Here is a 16,702-nt window from a genome sequence, read left to right as displayed (position 1 = left end):
TTGTCCTCAATGTCAGTACATTTGGTTGGGAAAAAAATGAATGAACAGCAATATTCAAACCTTGTCTCTGATTTTCAAGTAAATTTAAGTCAGGATTGAGACTAGAGCACTTAGGAAGAGCATCTTTTGGAAAGCATCTTTTGTAATTGAAACTCTTGGTTAGGTTTTCAGAAGACTTGATTGGGTTACAGTTTAATTCTAACATGGATGAAGTTGTTTTTCCCCTCTCCCAACAATACTTTCTGAATGCATGTAAATGGTGTGTATCGACAGTATTTTACCTTTATTTATCTAGGCAAGTCAGTTAACCTCTTGATTCTAGCCATCCCGGATCCGGGATCGTGAATACAGCCTTAAGCTCATTACCATAACGCAACGTTAACTATTCATGAAAATCGCAAATGAAATGAAATAAATATATTTGCTCTCAAGCTTAGCCTTTTGTTAACAACACTGTCATCTCAGATTTTCAAAATGTGCTTTTGAACCATAGCTAAACAAGCATTTGTGTAACAGTATTGATAGCCTAGCATAGCATTAAGCCTGGCATTCAGCGGGCAACATTTTCACAAAAACAAGAAAAGCATTCAAATAAAATCATTTACCTTTGAAGAACTTTAGATGTTTTCAATGAGGAGACTCTCAGTTAGATAGCAAATGTTCAGTTTTTCCAAAAATATTATTTGTGTAGACAAATCGTTCCGTTTTCTTCATCACGTTTGGGTAAGAAAAAACCCGAAAATTAAGTCATTACAACGCAAACTTTTTCCCAAATTAACTCCATAATATCGACAGAAACATGGCTAACGTTATTTAGAATCAATCCTCAAGGTGTTTTTCACATATCTATCGATGATAAATAATTCGTGGCAGTTTAGTTTCTCCTCTGAAGAAATGGAACGCGTATGGACCTAGAGATTACGCAATCATTTCGACGGAGGACACCGGTCGGACACCTGATAAATGTAGTCTTTTATGGTCAATCTTCCAATGATATGCCTACAAATACGTCACAATGCTGCAGACACCTTGGGGAAACGGCAGAAAGTGCAGGCTCATTCCTGGTGCATTCACAGCCATATAAGGAGACATTGGAATTTCATCTTGGTTTCGCCTGTAGCATTAGTTCTGGAGCACTCACAGATAATATCTTTGCAGTTTTGGAAACGTCCGAGTTTGTTCTTTCCAAAGCAGTCACTTACATGCATAGTCGAGCATCTTTTCGTGACAAAATATCTTGTTTAAAACGGGAAAGTTTTTTATCCAAAAATTAAAAGAGCGCCCCCTATCTCGAAGAAAGTTTTAAGAACATATTCTTATTTTAAATGACAGTGGGTTTAACTGCCTTGTTCAGCGGCAGAACAACAGATTTGTACCTTGTCGGCTCGGGGATGTGTTATTGCTACCTTTCAGTTCCTAGTCCAACGCTCTAACCACTAGGCTACACTGGACAGTATGTATATGGTAGTAGTTAAATAGGATGATGAATAACTACAATACAGGCTGTATATATATATATATACAGTGCCTTCAGAAACTACTCAGACACCTTTGACTTTTTCCACATTGTGTTACATTACAGCCTTATTCTAAAATGGATTCAATCAAACAAGTTCCTTGCTCAGAACATGAGAACATGTGAAAGCTGGTGGTTCCTTTTAACACGAGTCTTCAATATTTCCAGGTAAGAAGTTTTAGGTTGTAGTTATTATAGGAATTATAGGACTATTTCCCTCTATACCATTTGTATTTCATTAACCTTTGACTATTAGATGTTCTTATAGGCACTTTAGTATTGCCAGTGTAACAGTATAGCTTCCGTCCCTCTCCTCGCTCCTCCCTGGGCTCGAACCAGCAACACAATGACAACAGACACCCTCGAAGCAGCGTTACCCATGCAGAGCAAGGGGAACAACATCGTTTGAAACGCTATTAGTGCGCGCTAACTAGCTAGCCATTTCACTTAGGTTACACCAGCCTCATCTCGGGAGTTGATAGGCTTGAAGTCATAAACAGCTCAATGCTTGACGCGCAACGAAGAGCTGCTGGCAAAACGCACGAAAGTGCTGTTTGAATGAATGTTTACGCGCCTGCTTCTGCCTACCACCGCTCAGTCAGATACTTAGAGACTTGTATGCTTGTATGCTCAGTCAGATTATATGCAACGCAGGACATGCTAGATAATATCTAGTAATATCATCAACCTTGTGTAGTTAACTAGTGATTATGATTGATTGTTTTTTCTAAGATAAGTTTAATGCTAGCTAGCAACTTACCTTGGCTTACTGCATTCGCGTAACAGGCAGTCTCCTTGTGGAGTGCAACGAGAGAGAGGCAGGTCGTTATTGCGTTGGACTAGTTAACTGTAAGGTTGCAAGATTGGTTCCCCCGAGCTGACAAGGTGAAAATCTGTTGTTCTGCCCCTGAACGAGGCAGTTAACCCACCCTTCCTAGGCCGTCATTGAAAATAAGAATGTGTTCTTAACTGACTTGCCAAGTTAAATGAAGGTATATATAAAAAAAAAAGATTTCCGATTGTTATGAAAACTTGAAATCGGCCCTAATTAATCAGCCATTCCGATTAATCGGTTGACCTCTAGTCTATATAAGGTCCCACAGTTGACAGTGCATGTCAGAGCAAAATCCAAGCCATGAGATAAAAGGAATTGTCCGTAGAGCTCCGAGACAGGATTGTGTCGAGGCACACATCTGGGGAAGGGTACCAAAACATTTATGCAGCATTGAAGGTCCCTAAGAACACAGTGGCCTTCATCATTCTTAAATGGAAGAAGTTTGGAACCACCAAGACTCTTCCTAGAGCTGGCCGCCCGGCTAAACTGAGCAATCGAGGTAGAAGGGCCTTCTTCAGGGAGGTGATCAAGAACCCGATGGTCACTCTGACAGAGCTCTAGAGTTCCTTTGTGGAGATGGGAGAACCTTCCAGAAGGATAACCATCTCTGCAGCACTCCACCAATTAGGCCTTTATGATAGATTGGCCGGATGTAAGCCTCTCATTAAAAGGCAGCCTACTTGAAGTTTACCGAAAGGCACTTAAAGGACTCTCAGACAATAAGAAACAAGATTCTCTGGTCTGTTTGAAACCAAGATTAAACTCGTTGGCCAGAATGCCAAACGTCACTTATGGAGGAAACCTGGCACCATCCCTACGGTGAAGCATGACCGGTGTTCAGCGGCAGGGGCTAGGAAACTAGTCAGGATCTAAGCAAAGATGAACGGAGCAAAGTACTGAGAGATCCTTAATGAAAACCTGCTCCAGAGCGCTCAGGACCTCAGACTGGGCCGAAGATTCACCTTCCAACAGGACAACGACCCTGAGTACACAGACAACACAACGCAGGAGTGGCTTCGGGACAAGTCTCTGAATGTCCTTGAGTGGCCCAGCCAGAGCCCGGACTTGAACCCGATCAAACATCTCTGGAGAGACCTGAAAATATCTGTGTTGCAACGCTCCCCATCCAACCTGATAGAGCTTGAGAGGATCTGCAGAGAATAATGGGAGAAACTCCCCAAATGCAGGTGTGCCAAGCTTGTAGCATCATACCCAAGAAGACTTGAGGCTGTAATCGCTGCCAAAGGTGCTTCAATAAAGTACTGAGTAAAGGGGTCTGAATATTTATGGAAATGTGATCTTTCAGTTTTTTATTTTGACTAAATTTACAAACATTTCTTAAAACCATTTTTTGTTTTGTCATTATGGGGTATTGTGTGTAAATTGATGAGGGAATCATTAAAACATTTTTTTTTAGAATAAGGCTGTAACGTAACAAAATGTGGAAAAAGGCAAGGGGTCTGAATACTTTCTGAGGGCACCGTATGAAGAGGATAAAGTAGTAGGTAAACATTATTAACGTGACCAGCGTTCAGCAGCCTCTAAAGCCAGGTGGACACTACATGATTTTGGCCCTGATTTAGCTGTCGCAGACGTTCAATGACTGTATGACAAAATCCCCACGTCGTTGCCTACTCGAGGCTGCCGTCACCGACACTCGTTTAACTTAATGTGAGCAGGTCAGAGACGCAAATATGGGGCTACCGATCTCGTCTTTAAGCAGTCCCAGACATGTTTGATTTTTTCAGCACAAAATCTGCAATGCTCTTGTAGTGTGAGATGTGCAACTACAAGTTTTGAGAACGGTCAACAATAGCCAATAAGAGCCAAAGATGAGATGATGACGTTGTTTCGCATCACCCAGAATGTGTAGACTCTAATCAAATTCAATTACATTTTGGAGCAGGAGCGATGACTACTACTAGTGTGCGTCTGTACTTGCCTTTAACCAAAGCCAAAGTGTTAAATCATTACAGTACTGAAGTGCAAAAGCAGTGTTATTCAAAGTGTTGGCTAGACATTTCAACTTTGTATGGCAAGTGTGAATGTCTGACTGAAAATGTTTGATGTGCGCTGAGTGTCGGGAAGCAAGTTCAGGGAGTGAGCATTTTAATAAATAAACGTAACATAATACAGAACAAGAAAACACGAACAACGCACAGACAAGACACAGGAACAGAAACTATGACGACTGGGGAAGGGAGTGACATATATAGGCATATATAGGGCAGGTAATCAAGGAGGTGATGGAGTCCAGGTGAGTGTCATAATGCTCTGATGCACTTAACGATGGTGACTGGTGTGCCCCATAACGAGCAGCCTGGTGACCTGGAGGCCGGAGAGGGAGCACACGTGACACCTTTACCATCAGTCCTATTAGCCAACGTGCAATCATTGGATAATAAAATGGATGAGCTTCGATTGAGACTATCCTACCAACGGGACATTAAAAACGGTAATATCTTCTGTTTCACTGAGACGTGGCTGAATGATGACATGGATAACATACAGCTGTCTGGGTTTTCTGTCCAACGGTAAGACAAGGGGTGGAGGTCTGTGTTTATTTGTAAATAACAGTTGGAGCACGAAATCTAATATTAAGGAAGCCTCAAGGTTTTCCTCGCCTGAGGTAGAGTATCTCATGATAAGCTGTAGACCACACTATTTACCAAGAGAGTTTTCATCTATATTTTTCGTAGATGTCTATTTACCACCACAAACCGATGCTGGCACTAAGACGGCACTCAACGAGCTGCATAAGGCCAGAAGCAAACATGAAAACGCTCATCCAGAGGCGGCGCTCCTTTAATGCAGGAAAACTTAAATCCGTTTTACCTCGTTTCTGCCAGTATGTTACATGTGCAACCAGAGGTAAAAAAAAAACCTCAAGATCCCTTTTACTCTACACACATAGACGCGTACAAAGCTCTCCCTCGCCCTCCATTTGCCAAATCTGACCATAACTCCTGATTCCTGCTTACAAGCAAAAACTGAAGCGGAAAGTACCAGTGACTCAGTCAATAAAGAAGTGGTCAAATGACGCAGATCCTAAGCTACAGGACTGTTTAGCGAGTACAGACTGGAATATGTTCCGGGATTCTTCTGATGGCATTGAGGAGTACACCACATCAGTCACTGACTTCATCAATAAGTGCATCGATGACGTCGTCCCCACCGTGACCGTACGTACATACCCCAACCAGAAGCCATGGATTACAGGCAACATCCGCACTGAGCTAAAGTGTAGAGCTTCTGCTTTCGAGGAGCGGGACTCTAACCCGGAAGTTTATAATAAATCCCGCTATGCCCTACGACGAACCATCAAACAGGCAAATCGTCAATACAGGACTAAGATTGAATCGTACTATGCCGGCTCCGATACTCGTCGAATGTGGCAGGACTTGCAAAATATTACGGACTACAAAGGGATGCACACGAGCCTACCAGATGAGCTAAATAACTTCTACGCTCGCTTCGAGGCAAGCAACACTGAAGCATGCATGAGCGCATCAGCTGTCACACTCTCCGTAGCCGATTTGAGTAAGACCTTTAACTTGTTATGGCTGCAATCCCGATATCGGGATAAGTGTCATCAACAACCGCTGAATAGCATAGCGCTACATACTATAAATATTTATATTCTTGAAATCACAAGTGCAATATAGGAAAACACAGCTTAGGCTTTTGTTAATCCACCTGTCATGAAATTGAAATTATGCTTTACAGCGAAAGCAATCCAAGCGTTTGTGTAAGTTTATCGATCGTACGATAAAACATTAAGTACACTTAGCATCAGGTAGCTCGGTCACGAAAATCAGAAAAGCAATCAAATTAATCGTTTACCTTTGATGATCTTCGGATGTTTTCACTCACGAGACTCCCAGTTAGACAACAAATGTTCCTTTTGTTCCATTAAGATTATTTTTAGATCCAAAATACCTCCGTTTGTTTGTCGTGTTATGTTCAAAAATCCACAGGAAAGAGCGGTCACGACAACGCAGACAAATTCCAAATAGTTTCCATAATGTCCACAGAAACATGTCAAACGTTTTTTATAATCAATCCTTGGGTTATTTTTAAAATATATAATCGATAATATGTCAACCGTAAATGTCTTTCACAGTAGGAGAGGGAAGAGCAATACCTATCCAAACTTTTGCGCGATCAAAACTCATGTTGACCACTTGACACGATGTTGTCATTCTGGCTCATTTTTCAAAATAAAAGCATGAAACTATGTCTGAAGACTGTTGACACCTTGAGGAAGCGATAGGAAAAGGAATCTGGTTTATATCCCTTTAAATGGAGCAAAGGGAGGCTATGGAACATGGAGTTTTCAAAATAGAAGCCACTTCCTGCTTTGATTTTCCTCAGGGTTTCGCCTGCAATATCAGTTCTGTTATACTCACAGACAATATTTTGACAGTTTCGGAAACTTTAGAGTGTTTTCTATCCAATACTAATATTAATATGCATATATTAGCAACTGAGACTGGGGAGCTGGCCATATACAATGGGCACATTTTCATCCAAGCTACTCAATACTGCCCCTGCAGCCATAAAAAGCCATAATTTATGTCCAAATAGCTACTTTTGTTAGTGCGTTTTGTAAACAAATCCAAAGTCACGAAGCGCGTTCACTAGGAGCAGACGAAATGTCAAAAAGTTCCGTTACAGTCCATAGAAACATGTCAAAAGATGTATAGAATCAATCTTTAAGATGTTTTTAACATACATCTTCAATAATGTTCCAACCGGAGAATTCCTTTGTCTTCAGAAATGCAATGAAACGGGAGCTACCTCTCACGTGAACGAGCATCACGAGTTTGTGGCACTCTGCCAGAGCACTGACGCAAAGAGCCCTTATGAGCCCCTCCTTTACAGTAGAAGCCTCGAACAAGATTCTAAAGATGGTTGACATATAGTGGAAGCCTTAGGAAGTGCAACATGACCAATATCCCACTGTATCTTCAATAGGGAATGACTTGAAAATCAACCAACCTCACATTTCCCACTTCCTGGTTGGATTTTTCTCAGGTGTTTGCCTACCATATGAGTTCTGTTATACTCACAGACATCATTCAAACAGTTTTAGAAACTTCAGAGTGTTTTCTATCCAATACTAATAATAATATGCATATATTAGCAACTGGGACTGAGTAGCAGGCAGTTTACTCTGGGCACCTCTGGGCACCTTATTCATCCAAGCTACTCAATACTGCCCCCAGCCATAAGAAGTTAACTACAGCTCAGCGTTCAACACCATAGTGCCCTCAAAGTGCATCACTAAGCTAAGGACCCTGGGACTAAACACCTCCCTCTGCAACTGGATCCTGGACTTCCTGACGGGCCACCCCAGGTGGTAAAGGTAACAAAACATCTGCTACACTGATCCTTAACACGGTGGCCTCTCAGGGGTGCCTGCTCAGTCCTCAGTATTTTCCTGGCACCACTTCGCCAGGGCTCTCACCTCCTCCCTGTGGGCTGTTTCGTCGTTGTTGGTAACCAGGCCTACCACTGTTGTGTCATCAGCAAACTTGATGATTGAGTTGGACACGTAGTCATGGGTGAACAGGGAGTACAGGAGGGGGCTGAGCACGCATCCTTGTGGAGCCCCCGTGTTTCGGATCAGCGTGGCGGTGGTGTTGTTTTCTACCTTCACCACCTGGGGGCGGCCCATCAGGAAGTCCAGGACCCAGTTGCACAGGGAGGGGTTCAGACCCAGGGCCCTGAGCTTAGTGATGAGCTTTGAGGGCACTATGGTGTTGAATACACAGTGTATCCCCTTACACTGTGTATAAGACAGTAGTTTTGGAATTGTTAGTTAGATTACTTGTTGGTTATTACTGCATTGTCGGAACTAGAAGCACAAGCATTTCGCTACGCTCGCATTAACATCTGCTAACCATGTGTATGTGACAAATACAATTGGATTTGATTTGATTTGAATACTGAGCTGTAGTCGATGAACAGCATTCTTACATAGGTATTCCTCTTGTCCAGATGGGATAGGGCAGTGTGCAGTGTGATACTGATTGCGTCTGTCGTGGACCTATTGGGCCGTCTAGGGTGACAGGTAAGGTAGAGGTGATATGATCCTTAACAAGCCTCTCAAAGCACGTCATGATGACAGAAGTGAGTGCTACAGGGCGATAGTCATTGAGTTCAGTTACCTTCGCTTTCTTGAGTACAGGAACAGTGGTCGACATCTTGAAGCATGTGGGGACAGCAGACTGGGATAGGGAGAGATCACGTGATTATATCTTGCTGTGTGTGTTCTTGAGTGGGTGTGTGGTCTCTGATGAGTGTGTGTGTGTGTGTTTTACTGGCTGTCAGTACCTACAGTTGAAATGTTCACAAGACGGCCATTGTTGTTCAAACAGCCAGCAGCCTTCTCCTTGGCAACCGGAGCTGCAGCAGTAACCCACGGCAACTGTGGAACAGGGGGAGGAGTCAGGAAGTCATGCCGCAGCACAGAGGCCCCTCTCCAAAACACTGGCCTCAAGGTCTGTGTATAGTGTGTGTGTGTGTGTGTGTGTGTGTGTGTGTGTGTGTGTGTGTGTGTGTGTGTGTGTGTGTGTGTGTGTGTGTGTGTGTGTGTGTGTGTGTGTGTGTGTGTGTGTGTGTGTGTGTGTGTAGAGTGTGTGCGACTGTTCATGTGTGTGCATTGTGTGTGTTTGTACTGTGCGTGTGCGTTCATGCGTGTGTGCACTCCTGGCTGCTCCCAGCTGTCGCTGTTGGTCACATGACCTGACTGAGGGGTGGCCATCAGCAGAAACAGGAAACTGCCTTGAAGAGAGAGAGAGAAAGAGGAAGGAGAAGAGGTGGGGGAAGGAAAAAAGGGTCAGGCAAAAGAGGAGAGGGAGTGAGGGAGGGGAAGGAGGAGATGGGGAGATGGAGGGAGAGGGAGGGGTGGTGGGGGATAAGGGGAGATGGATGGTGAGGGAGGTGTGGTGGGGGAGAAGGAGAAGAAGGGAGAGAGAGGTAGAGAGGTAGTGAGGAAGTGAGGTAGAGAGGTAGAGAGGTAGTGAGGTATTGAGGGAGAGGTAGAGAGGTAGTGAGGTAGAGAGGTAGAGGGAGAGAGGTAGTGATGAAGTCAGGTAGAGAGGTAGTGAGGGAGAGAGGTAGTGAGGTAGAGAGGTAGAGGGAGAGAGGTAGAGAGGTAGTGAGGTAGAGAGGTAGTGAGGTAGTGAGGGAGAGAGGTAGTGAGGGAGAGAGGTAGTGAGGTAGTGAGGGAGAGAGGTAGTGAGGGAGAGAAGTAGTGAGGTAGTGAGGGAGAGAGGTAATGAGGTAGTGAGGTAGAGAGGTAGTGAGGGAGAGAGGTAATGAGGTAGTGAGGGAGAGAGGTAATGAGGTAGTGAGGGAGAGAGGTAGTGAGGTAGTGAAGGAGAGAGGTAGTGAGGTAGTGAGGGAGAGAGGTAGTGAGGGAGCAAGGTAGTGAGGGAGAGAGGTAGTGAGGGAGAGAGGTAGTGAGGGAGAGAGGTAGTGAGGTAGTGAGGGAGAGAGGTAGTGAGGTAGTGAGGGAGAGAGGTAGTGAGGTAGTGAGGGAGAGAGGTAGTGAGGGAGAGAGGTAGTGAGGTAGTGAGAGAGAGAGAGGTAGTGAGTTAGTGAGGGAGAGAGGTAGTGAGGTAGTGAGGGAGTTGGTAGTGAGGTAGTGAGGGAGAGAGGTAGTGAGGGAGAGAGGTAGTGAGGTAGTGAAGGAGAGAGGTAGTGAGGTAGTGAGGGAGTTGGTAGTGAGGTAGTGAGAGAGAGAGGTAGTGAGGTAGTGAGGGAGTTGGTAGTGAGGTAGTGAGGGAGAGAGGTAGTGAGGGAGAGAGGTAGTGAGGTAGTGAAGGAGAGAGGTAGTGAGGTAGTGAGGGAGTTGGTAGTGAGGTAGTGAGGGAGAGAGGTAGTGAGGGAGAGAGGTAGTGAGGTAGTGAGGGAGAGAGGTAGTGAGGTAGTGAGGTAGTGAGGGAGAGAGGTAGTGAGAGAGAGAGGGAGAGAGGTAGTGAGGTAGTGAGGGAGTTGGTAGTGAGGTAGTGAGGGAGAGAGGTAGTGAGGTAGTGAGGGAGTTGGTAGTGAGGTAGTGAGGGAGAGACGTAGTGAGGTAGTGAGGGAGTTGGTAGTGAGGTAGTGAGGGAGAGAGGTAGTGAGGTAGTGAGGGAGTTGGTAGTGAGGTAGTGAGGGAGAGAGGTAGTGAGGTAGTGAGGGAGTTGGTAGTGAGGTCGTGAGGGAGAGAGGTAGTGAGGTAGTGAGGGAGAGAGGTAGTGAGGTAGTGAGGGAGAGAGGTAGTGAGGTAGTGAGGGAGAGAGGTAGTGAGGTAGTGAGGGAGTTGGTAGTGAGGTAGTGAGGGAGAGAGGTAGTGAGAGAGGTAGTGAGGTAGTGAGGGAGTTGGTAGTGAGGTAGTGAGGGAGTTGGTAGTGAGGTAGTGAGGGAGAGAGGTAGTGAGGTAGTGAGGGAGAGAGGTAGTGAGGGAGAGAGGTAGTGAGGTAGTGAGGGAGTTGGTAGTGAGGGAGAGAGGTAGTGAGGTAGTGAGGGAGTTGGTAGTGAGGTAGTGAGGGAGAGAGGTAGTGAGGGAGTTGGTAGTGAGGTAGTGAGGGAGAGAGGTAGTGAGGGAGAGAGGTAGTGAGGTAGTGAGGTAGTGAGGTAGTGAGGGAGTTGGTAGTGAGGTAGTGAGGGAGAGAGAGGTAGTGAGGTAGTGAGGTAGTGAGGGAGTTGGTAGTGAGGGAGAGAGGTAGTGAGGTAGTGAGGGAGTTGGTAGTGAGGTAGTGAGGGAGAGAGGTAGTGAGGGAGAGAGGTAGTGAGGTAGTGAGGTAGTGAGGTAGTGAGGGAGAGAGGTAGTGAGGTAGTGAGGGAGAGAGAGGTAGTGAGGTAGTGAGGTAGTGAGGGAGAGAGGTAGTGAGAGAGAGAGGGAGAGAGGTAGTGAGGTAGTGAGGGAGTTGGTAGTGAGGTAGTGAGGGAGAGAGGTAGTGAGGTAGTGAGGGAGAGAGGTAGTGCGGTAGTGAGGGAGTTGGTAGTGAGGTAGTGAGGGAGAGAGGTAGTGAGGTAGTGAGGGAGTTGGTAGTGAGGTAGTGAGGGAGAGAGGTAGTGAGGTAGTGAGGGAGTTGGTAGTGAGGTAGTGAGGTAGTGAGGGAGTTGGTCGTGAGGTCGTGAGGGAGAGACGTAGTGAGGTAGTGAGGGAGTTGGTAGTGAGGTAGTGAGGGAGAGAGGTAGTGAGGTAGTGAGGGAGAGAGGTAGTGAGGGAGTTGGTAGTGAGGTAGTGAGGGAGAGAGGTAGTGAGGGAGTTGGTAGTGAGGTAGTGAGGGAGTTGGTAGTGAGGTAGTGAGGGAGAGAGGTAGTGAGGTAGTGAGGGAGAGAGGTAAGTGAGGGAGAGAGGTAGTGAGGTAGTGAGGGAGTTGGTAGTGAGGTAGTGAGGGAGAGAGGTAGTGAGGTAGTGAGGGAGTTGGTAGTGAGGTAGTGAGGGAGAGAGGTAGTGAGGTAGTGAGGGAGAGAGGTAGTGAGGTAGTGAGGGAGAGAGGTAGTGAGGGAGAGAGGTAGTGAGGGAGAGAGGTAGTGAGGGAGAGAGGTAGTGAGGTAGTGAGGTAGTGAGGGAGAGAGGTAGTGAGGGAGAGAGGTAGTGAGGTAGTGAGGGACAGAGGTAGTGAGGGAGAGAGGTAGTGAGGGAGAGAGGTAGTATATTCGGTTCTTCTTGTCTTCATATAACTACAGCATGTAGGTTCCTGCAGAAAAAAACATTACGGAGAGAGAAGAGAGGGGAGATTAGCCCTTTTATACACTTCCCCCTACACCCTACACCCTACACCCTAGCCCTAGCTTTTATACACTTCCTCCTACACCTTAGCCCCGAGCTTTTATACACTTCCTCCTACACCTTACACCCTACACCCTAGCCCCTAGCTTTTATACACTTCCCCCTACACCCTAGCTCCCAGCTTTTATACACTTCCCCCTACACCCTACACCCTACACCCTAGCCCCTAGCTTTTATACACTTCCCCCTACACCCTAGCCCCTAGCTTTTATACACTTCCCCCTACGCCCTAAACCCTAGCCCCAAGCTTTTATACACTTCCCCCTATACCCTACACCCTAGCTTTTATACACTTCCCCTGACCTCGTAACCCTACACCCTAGCCCCTAGCTTTTATACACTTCCCCCTACACCTTACACCCTACACCCTAGCCCCTAGCTTTTATACACTTCCCCCTACACCCTACACCCTAGCTTTTATACACTTCCCCCTACACCTTACACCCTACACCCTAGCCCCTAGATTTTATACACTTCCCCCTACACCTTACACCCTACACCCTATCCCCTAGCTTTTATACACTTCCCCCTACACCCTACACCCTACACCCTAGCCCCGAGCTTTTATACACTTCCCCCTACACCCTAGCCCCTAGCTTTTACACACTTCCCCCTACACCCTAGCTTTTATACACTTCCCCCTACACCCTAGCCCCTAGCTTTTATACACTTCCCCCTACACTCTACACCCTAGCTTTTATACACTTCCTCCTACACCCTACACCCTAGCTCCCAGCTTTTATACACTTCCCCCTACACCTTACACCCTACACCCTAGCCCCTAGCTTTTATACACTTCCCCCTATGCCCTACACCCTACACCCGAGCTTTTATATACTTCCCTCCTAGCCCCTACGCCCTACACCCTAGTCCCTAGCTTTTATACACTTCCCCCTACACCCTAGCCCCTAGCTTTTATACACTTCCCCCTACACTCTACACCCTAGCTTTTATACACTTCCTCCTACACCCTACACCCTAGCTCCCAGCTTTTATACACTTCCCCCTACACCTTACACCCTACACCCTAGCCCCTAGCTTTTATACACTTCCCCCTATGCCCTACACCCTACACCCTACACCCAAGCTTTTATATACTTCCCTCCTAGCCCCTACGCCCTACACCCTAGTCCCTAGCTTTTATACACTTCCCCCTACCCCCTACGCCCTAGCCCCTAGCTTTTATACACTTCCCCCTACACCCTACACCCTAGCCCCTAGCTTTTATACACTTCCCCCTACACCCTAGCCCTACACCCTACACCCTAGCTTTTATATACTTCCCCCTAGCCCCCCTACACCCTACACCCTAGCTTTTATATACTTCCCCCTAGCCCCTACACCCTACCCCCAAGATTGTATATACTTCCCCCTCCCCTACACCCTAGCCCCTACACCCTACACCCTAGCTTTTATATACTTCCCCCTAGCCCCTACACCCTAGCCCCTAGCATTTATATACTTCCCCCTAGCCCCTACACCCTAGCTTTTAAATACCCCCCTAGCCCCTACACTAGCCCCTACACCCTAGCCCCTAGCTTTTATATACTTCCCCCTAGCCCCTACCTCCTAGCCCCTACACACTTCCCCTACACCCTAGCCCCTAGCTTTTATATACTTCCCCCCCTACACCCTACACCCTAGCTTTTATATACTTCCCCCTAGCCCCTACACCCTACCCCAGATTTTATACACTTCCCCCTAGCCCCTACACCCTAGCCCCTACACCCTAGCCCCTAGCTTTTATATACTTCCCCCTAGCCCCTACACCCTAGCCCCTAGCTTTTATATACTTCCCCCTAGCCCCTACCTCCTAGCCCCTACACCCTAGCCCCTAGTCCCTTTTATACACTTCCCCCTACACCCTAGCCCCTAGCTTTTATACACTTCCCCCTACACTCTACACCCTAGCTTTTATACACTTCCTCCTACACCCTACACCCTAGCTCCCAGCTTTTATACACTTCCCCCTACACCTTACACCCTACACCCTAGCCCCTAGCTTTTATACACTTCCCCCTATGCCCTACACCCTACACCCTACACCCAAGCTTTTATATACTTCCCTCCTAGCCCCTACGCCCTACACCCTAGTCCCTAGCTTTTATACACTTCCCCCTACACCCTACGCCCTAGCCCCTAGCTTTTATACACTTCCCCCTACACCCTACACCCTAGCCCCTAGCTTTTATACACTTCCCCCTACACCCTAGCCCCTACACCCTACACCCTAGCTTTTATATACTTCCCCCCTAGCCCCTACACCCTACACCCTAGCTTTTATATACTTCCCCCCTAGCCCCTACACCCTACCCCCAAGATTGTATATACTTCCCCCCTAGCCCCTACACCCTAGCCCCTACACCCTACACCCTAGCTTTTATATACTTCCCCCTAGCCCCTACACCCTAGCCCCTAGCATTTATATACTTCCCCCCTAGCCCCTACACCCTAGCTTTTAAATACTTCCCCCCTAGCCCCTACACCCTAGCCCCTACACCCTAGCCCCTAGCTTTTATATACTTCCCCCCTAGCCCCTACCTCCTAGCCCCTACACCCTAGCCCCTACACCCTAGCCCCTAGCTTTTATATACTTCCCCTAGCCCCTACACCCTAGCCCCTACACCCTAGCCCCTAGCTTTTATATACTTCCCCCCTAGCCCCTACACCCTAGCCCCTACACCCTAGCCCCTACACCCTAGTACATAGCTTTTATATACTTCCCCCTAGCCCCTACACCCTAGCCCCTACACCCTAGCCCCTACACCCTAGCCCCTACACCCTAGTACGTAGCTTTTATATACTTCCCCCCTCGCCCCTACACCCTAGCTTTTAAATACTTCCCCCCTAGCCCCTACATCCTAGCCCCTACACCCTACACCCTAGCCCCTAGATGTTATATACTTCCCCCCTAGCCCCTACATCCCAGCCCCTACACCCTACACCCTAGCCCCTAGATGTTATATACTTCCCCCCTAGCCCCTACACCCTAGCCCCTAGCTTTTAAATACTTCCCCCTAGCCCCTACACCCTAGCCCCTACACCCTAGCCCCTAGATTTTATATACTTCCCCCTAGCCCCTACACCCTAGCCCCTACACCCTAGCCCCTACACCCTAGCCCCTAGCTTTTATATACTTCCCCCTAGCCCCTACACCCTAGCCCCTACACCCTAGCCCCTACACCCTAGCCCCTAGCTTTTATATACTTCCCCCTAGCCCCTACACCCTAGCCCCTACACCCTAGCCCCTACCTTTTATATACTTCCCCCTAGCCCCTACACCCTAGTACCTAGCTTTTATATACTTCCCCCCTAGCCCCTACACCCTAGTACCTAGCTTTTATATACTTCCCCCCTAGCCCCTACACCCTAGCCCCTACACCCTAGTACCTAGCTTTTATATAGTTCCCCCCTAGCCCCTACACCCTAGCCCCTACACCCTAGCCCCTAGCTTTTATATACTTCCCCCCTAGCCCCTACACCCTAGCCCCTACACCCTAGCCCCTAGCTTTTATATACTTCCCCCTAGCCCCTACACCCTAGTACCTAGCTTTTATATACTTCCCCCTAGCCCCTACACCCTAGTACCTAGCTTTTATATACTTCCCCCCTAGCCCCTACACCCTAGCCCCTACACCCTAGTACCTAGCTTTTATATAGTTCCCCCCTAGCCCCTACACCCTAGCCCCTACACCCTAGCCCCTAGCTTTTATATACTTCCCCCCTAGCCCCTACACCCTAGCCCCTACACCCTAGCCCCTACACCCTAGCCCCTACACCCTAGCCCCTACACCCTAGCCCCTAGCTTTTATATACTTCCCCCCTAGCCCCTACACCCTAGCCCCTACACCCTAGCCCCTACACCCTAGCCCCTACACCCTAGCTCCTAGCTTTTATATACTTCCCCCCTAGCCCCTACACCCTAGCCCCTAGCGTTTATATAGTCACACCTTTGTAGTGCTCCACCAGCTGTTGCACAGAGTCAAACTGTGTGCGTGTTGTTATGTAATATCCTCCACTGTCCAGCTTCCTGATCTTATAATGCTTGACATGATCACCTTTACCATCATCCCAGTCACAGATAGACAGAGAGTAGGCACCTGGAGATAGGAGAGAGGGGAGAGAGAAAGAGGGGGAGAGGGGGAGAGGGAGAGAGAAAGAGGGGGAGAGTGGGAGAGGGAGAGATAGTGAGGGGGAGAGGGAGAGAGAAAGAGGGGGAGAGGGAGAGGGGAGAGAGGGGGGAGAGAGGGAGAGAGGAGGAGAGAGAGAAAGAGAGAGAGAGAGAGAGAGAGAGAGGGGGGAGAAAGAGGGGGAGAGGGAGAATGAGAGTGAGAGAGAGAGGGGGGGAGAGAGGGAGAGAGAGAGAGAGGGGGGAGAGGGAGAGACATTGTTAAAACACTGTATATATATAATATGACATTTGTAATGTCTTTATTGTTTTGAATGTATGTGTAATGTTTACTGTTAATTTGTATTGTTTATTTCACTTTATATATTCACTTTATATATTATCTACCTCACTTGCTTTGGCAATGTTAACACATGTTTCCCATGCCAATAA

The 16,702-nt window shown here is 47.3% G+C and overlaps 1 long non-coding RNA gene across 1 annotated transcript; it reads left to right on the top strand.

Annotated features, from left to right (window-relative positions):
- The first annotated feature begins 10,861 nt into the window (after positions 1-10,861).
- Positions 10,862-11,997, top strand: LOC127909194 (uncharacterized). The gene is made up of 3 exons (XR_008070137.1): positions 10,862-10,920; positions 11,501-11,539; positions 11,572-11,997. It is a non-coding gene; the product is annotated as an uncharacterized LOC127909194 (long non-coding RNA).
- Positions 11,998-16,702: the final 4,705 nt, after the last annotated feature.

Source organism: Oncorhynchus keta, chromosome 19 (assembly GCF_023373465.1).
Source record: "Oncorhynchus keta strain PuntledgeMale-10-30-2019 chromosome 19, Oket_V2, whole genome shotgun sequence".
Lineage (NCBI taxonomy): Eukaryota > Metazoa > Chordata > Actinopteri > Salmoniformes > Salmonidae > Oncorhynchus > Oncorhynchus keta.
The sequence above is the reverse complement of the archived record's forward strand: the minus strand, read 5'-3'. Positions and strand labels throughout refer to the sequence as shown.